General features: G+C 33.5%; 1 long non-coding RNA gene across 1 annotated transcript; it reads right to left on the bottom strand.

Annotated features, from left to right (window-relative positions):
* Window positions 1-423: 423 nt before the first annotated feature.
* LOC121990342 lies at window positions 424-1,986 on the bottom strand. Its single transcript, XR_006114557.1, has 3 exons — window positions 1,767-1,986; window positions 1,264-1,320; window positions 424-597 (listed from the first exon to the last, which is right to left on the bottom strand). It is a non-coding gene; the product is annotated as an uncharacterized LOC121990342 (long non-coding RNA).
* Window positions 1,987-6,520: the final 4,534 nt, after the last annotated feature.

Here is a 6,520-nt window from a genome sequence, read left to right as displayed (position 1 = left end):
TAAAATTTGGTAAATCAAAATAAATCAGATTTTGGAACGAACCCAAATTTCGTCCCAAATTAGGGACGAACTTTAGATTCGTCCCAAATTAGGGACGAACTTTAGATTCGTCCCAAATTAGGGACAAAATCGGGTTCGTCCCAAATTTGGAACGAACTCAAATTCGTCCCAAAATTTGTCCCAAAATACAATAACCAGCAACCAAACATTTTTCATTTCTTCATCCTATTTTACATATCAAATATATTCAAATATTTATACACATCCGAACAAACATTCAAACAACAAACATTCAAACAACTTCACATCCAAACATTCAAATATTTATACCAAACTTCAACACACATCATATTTATACACATCCAAACTACATACAAATATATCAACTCATAATATTTACACATCCAAACTACACATCCAAACTAACATTCAAATATATCAATTCAACAAACATCATATTTACACATGAAAACAAGAACTAGTTTGGTTCAACAACTCATAATCCAAATAACAAATACATCTAAGCATAAAATAAAATACTAATCGTCATGCTCCGGGAGCTTCATGCACCTTCTTCCATGCTTCGTTCTCCTTTTCCTACATCAAATTACAAATGAATAACTAACATTTATAACAATATATATATAGATCTAAAACATACATCAATGATATCATATTGAAATAAGACATCTAAAACTTATGCAACTAACAAGTTAAATATTGTCTTGTTTTAAAAAAAAACTAAGAAAATTAACGATTCTATAATAAAGAAAATTAACTACAACATAAATGAAAATTAGAAATACAATTGGTAGTTGTATTACCAATTAGAAATACAATTGGTAATACAATTTCGACCTGTACCTACATGTGCATATCTAATGCTTCATCCTATCATATGTGCTCACATCTACATATATATACTTTCACATATTTTAGTTTCTAACTGGGTTTGGATACCAAGCTAGTTGATCACTTTAATCCAACTTATGGTATGTTTCACTGATCTAGTTTATGTTTAATCCATGCAAACATAAACAATGTTTAATCCAACTTCTTTCATTCTGCATTTTGTCTATTTCAAATAAACAATATTACTAATGATAATAAACTAATGATGAATATGTACTTAATGTACATACAAATGAAATAATATATACCAAAGAAAACAATAACATCAAATATTATAATAAACACATTAATTTCATCCTTACACTAATGCTATAATGATTAAATTAAAATAACATATATAGATACATATACCTCACATAGAAGAACAAAGATGAGCGTCTATCCAAGCCACGTCAAATACAAATTAACCTGCATAAACAATAATATGAAGCTTACAATCATATATTAGAGTACACAAGTAACTATAATATTTGACATCCACAAATAATATTACTACACTATGGGGCTGCAGGCAGCAGCCCTAAAGGCCAACAGTGGCTGCTAGGGCGCGGCTGCCAACAACCAGCTAGGGACTGCTAGCAGCCATATGATGCCGACGCCGAGCAAGGCCCGGATCCGGCGGTTCCCAGTGGCTGCCAGCGCCGAGCAAGGCCCGGATCCGGCGGTTCCCAGTGGCTGCCAGCGCCGAGCAAGGCCCGGATCCGGCGGCTTGCGGCTGCCGTGCATGGGTAGCCTCGACAAGGAGGAACCCTAGCTGGCGATCGTAGTCAGCCGCACGACAAGGCGAGGCCGCAGCTGTCGAGCGAGGGGAAAGAAGTGAGAATACACGCCGGAGATGAGGACCCGAAGCTTACCTACCGGAGAGCGTGGAATCGTGGCCGGAGAGCAACGTCCACTCTCGCCGCGCGTGAAAAGAAGGAACAAGAGGCTGCTCGCGTGAAAGAGGGAAGAAAAAGTTAGCTCCCGTGACAAGAAGGAAGAGGAATAATCGGGGATGTAATTAGGGCAAATTTGGGGACAAATTTTATTTCGTCCCCTGGTTCGTCCCTATTCTGGGACGAACTCCAAAGTTCGTCCCAGATCTGGGACGAATTTTGGAGTTCGTCCCAGATCTCTAATTTTATTAAATTACAAAAGTAAATAATAAAAATACGGATGCATGACCTAGACATCTCAGAATGACACGAAACCAGTTCCTATGCGTTCGTATCGATCTCCTGATCGCACTGATGGCCCCAAACATTTTTTCCACTCTATATTTTGGGGTTGATAATTTTTTTTTCAAAAAATTAAATAATCATTTTCAAAAATTAAAAAACCTGAAAATATTAGCTAAAAAAATAATATCGTGTCATCATTATGATCATAAGATCGATACGAGCGCATAGAAATTTGTTCCGCGCCAATCCGAGTTCTATAGGTCAAGTTTTTATTTTTTAAAAGATTTTTTTTACAATTTTCATATATTCACAGTTTGGGACGAACTCCAAAGTTCGTCCCAGATCTGGGACGAATTTTGGAGTTCGTCCCAGATCTCTAATTTTCTTAAATTACAAAAGTAAACAATAAAAATACGGATGCATGACCTAGACACCTCAGAATGACACGAAACCAGTTCCTATGTGTTCGTATCGATCTCCTAATAGCAATGATGGCCCCAAACATTTTTTCCACTCTATATTTTGGGGTTGATAATTTTTTTTTTCAAAAATTTAAATAATCATTTTCAAAAATTAAAAAACTTTCAAACCTGAAAATATTAGCTAAAAAAATAATATCGTGTCATCATTATGATCATAAGATCGATACGAGCGCATAGAAATTTGTTCCGCGCCAATCCGAGTTCTATAGGTCAAGTTTTTATTTTTTAAAAGATTTTTTTTGAATTTTCATATATTCACAGTTTGGGACGAACTCCAAAGTTCGTCCCAGATCTGGGACGAATTTTGGTGTTTGTCCCAGATCTCTAATTTTCTTAAATTACAAAATTAAACAATAAAAATACGGATGCATGACCTAGACACCTCAGAATGACACGAAACCAGTTCCTATGCGTTCGTATTGATCTCCTGATCGCAATGATGGCCCCAAACATTTTTTCCACTCTATATTTTGGGGTTGATAAATTTTTTTATCAAAAATTTAAATAATCATTTTCAAAAATTAAAAACCCCGAAAATATTAGCTAAAAAAATAATATCGTGTCATCATTATGATCATAAGATCGATACGAGCGCATAGAAATTTATTCCGCGCCAATCCGAGTTCTATAGGTCAAGTTTTTATTTTTTGAAAGATTTTTTTCCTAATTTTCTAATATTTACAGTTTGGGACGAACTTTGGAGTTCGTCCCAGATCTCTATTTTCTTAAAAATTAAAAATAAATTCTTTCGAAAATAAAAAACTAACCTAGAGAGCTCGGAATGACATGGAACAAATTTCCATGTGCTCGTATTGATCTCATGAACGCATTAGTGGCCTCAAACATTTTTTCAAAATCTTAACAAAAATAGATCAGAAATTTTCTAATATCAAAATGACTTTACCTTATTCAAAATAACTCTTATTTTTACCAAGTCATAGGTTCTATCAAATTGATATTTTCAATTTAATCATCACTAACTATATTGGGTTTTCGAGTTCACTAATGTGGTCATGAGATCGATACGAGCGCATAGAAATTTGTTCCGCGCCATTCGGAGCTCTATAGGTCAAGTTTTTATTTTTTAAAAGATTTTTTTTACAATTTTCATATATTCACAGTTTGGGACGAACTCAAAAGTTCGTCCCAGATCTGGGACGAATTTTGGAGTTCATCCCAGATCTCTAATTTTCTTAAATTACAAAAGTAAACAATAAAAATACGGATGCATGACCTAGACACCTCAGAATGACACGAAACCAGTTCCTATGCGTTCATATCGATCTCATGATCGCAATGATGGCCCCAAACATTTTTTCCACTCTATATTTTGGGGTTGATAAATTTTTTTATCAAAAATTTAAATAATCATTTTCAAAAATTAAAAAACCGAAAATATTAGCTAAAAAAATAATATTGTGTCATCATTATGATCATAAGATCGATACGAGCGCATAGAAATTTGTTCCGCGCCAATCCGAGTTCTATAGGTCAAGTCTTTATTTTTTAAAAGATTTTTTTTGAATTTTCATATATTCACAGTTTGGGACGAACTCCACAATTCGTCCCAGATCTGGGACGAATTCTGGAGTTCGTCCCAGATCTCTAATTTTCTTAAATTACAAAATTAAACAATAAAAATACGGATGCATGACCTAGACACCTCAGAATGACACGAAACCAGTTCCTTTGCGTTCGTATCGATCTCCTGATCGTAATGATGGCCCAAAACATTTTTTTCCACTCTATATTTTGGGGTTGATAAATTTTTTTATCAAAAATTTAAATAATCATTTTCAAAAATTAAAAAACCCGAAAATATTACCTAAAAAAATAATATCGTGTCATCATTATGATCATAAGATCGATACGAGCGCATAGAAATTTGTTCCGCGCCAATCCGAGTTCTATAGGTCAAGTTTTTATTTTTAAAAGATTTTTTTTTGAATTTTCATATATTCACAGTTTGGGACGAACTCCAAAGTTCGTCCCAGATCTGGGACGAATTTTGGAGTTCGTCCCAGATCTCTATTTTTCTTAAATTACAAAATTAAACAATAAAAATACGGATGCATGACCTAGACACCTCAGAATGACACGAAACCAGTTCCTATGCGTTCGTATCGATCTCCTGATCGCAATGATGGCCCCAGACATTTTTTCCACTATATATGTTGGGGTTGATAAATTTTTTTATCAAAAATTTAAATAATTATTTTAAAAAATTAAAAAACCCGAAAATATTAGCTAAAAAAATAATATCGTGTCATCATTATGATCATAAGATCGATACGAATGCATAGAAATTTGTTTCGCGCCAATCCGAGTTCTATAGGTCAAGTTTTTATTTTTTGAAAGATTTTTTTCCTAATTTTCTAATATTTACAGTTTGGGACGAACTCCACAGTTCGTCCCAGATCTATAATTTTATTAAATTATAAAAGTAAATAATAAAAATACGGATGCATGACCTAGACACCTCAGAATGACACGAAACCAATTCCTATGCGTTCGTATCGATCTCCTGATCGCATTGATGACCCCGAACATTTTTTCCACTATATCTTTTGGGGTTGATAAATTTTTTTATAAAAAATTAAAATAATCATTTTCGGAAATTAAAAAACTTGAAAATATTTGCTAAAAAAATAATTTCATGCGATCATTATTATCATAAGATCGATACGAATGCATAGAAATTTATTCCGCGTTATTCGGAGCTCTATAGGTCTAGTTTTTATTTTTTGAAAGATTTTTTTCTAATTTTTTAATATTTACAGTTTGGGACGAACTCCAGAGTTTGTCCCAGATCTGGGACGAATTTTGGAGTTCGTCCCAGATCTCTAATTTTCTTAAATTATAAAATTAAACAATAAAAATACGGATGCATGACCTAGACAACTCAGAATGACACAAAATTAGTTCCTATGCGTTCGTATCGATCACCTGATTGCAATGATGGCCCTAAACATTTTTTCCACTCTATATTTTGGGGTTTAAAAATTTTTTATCAACAATTAAAATAATCATTTTTAAATTTTAAAAAACCCAAAAATATTAGTTAAAAAAATAATTTCGTGTCATCATTATGATCATAAGATCGATACGAATGCATAGAAATTTGTTCCGAGAAAAGAAAGCTTCTTGCGAATCATTCGCTACTTGTCTTAAAAACAGTAAATTAGGGACGAATTTGAAATTTCGTCCCTAAATTGCGTCAAATTTGCCGACAAATATTTATTCGTTGGCAATTAGCAACAAATCCAGAGATTTGTCGCAAAATTGCATAAATTTTCCAACGAAATTTAGATTTTGACGCTGATTGGCAACGAATTCTGCGACGAAAATATATTTGTTGTTAATATCCGACGAATTTATTTCGTTGCTATTTTAGTTGCTAATTAGCGACAAATTTGTTTTTCGTTGCAAATGCTGTTGCAAATTTGCAACGAATATTTTTCGTTGCAAATTTTCGTCCCTAAATTACAATTTTTTTGTAGTGGTATAAAACTAAAGAAAGTCTCATCAAAAAGAATTTATTAACAAAGCATGAATTAAAATGCAAGATAAAGCAAAATTAGAACCAACTCCCCTTTAATTCCGGCGGTCGAAGAAGATCTAACAAAAGAAGCCACCCCGGAAGTGGAGTATTTGTGTTTCCATTCAAATTCTTCTTATTACTAATTTTTCCCTTCAAAATTCTTTCCGGAGGTCTTAATCGGTTCAGTTTAAGCACCCACTCCGAAAGCTCATGTTCTCCTACCACATCAATCAAAGAAAACGTCTCCCACAAGCATGTGGGGTAAAATGAAGATAGGAGAATATTAGTGTTGGTACAAGATATGTCAAGGAATGAATCACAACTAATAAAATCAACAAATGGTACCTCTATTGAATTTTCTGATAAATCACAAGAAAAACTCACCTTTTCATGTTGAAAGGTACCTGGAGTGGTGATTGTTACCT

The sequence above is a fragment of the Zingiber officinale genome, chromosome 6B, assembly GCF_018446385.1.
Source record: "Zingiber officinale cultivar Zhangliang chromosome 6B, Zo_v1.1, whole genome shotgun sequence".
Lineage (NCBI taxonomy): Eukaryota > Viridiplantae > Streptophyta > Magnoliopsida > Zingiberales > Zingiberaceae > Zingiber > Zingiber officinale.
This window is presented reverse-complemented; position numbering and strand designations above follow the sequence as displayed.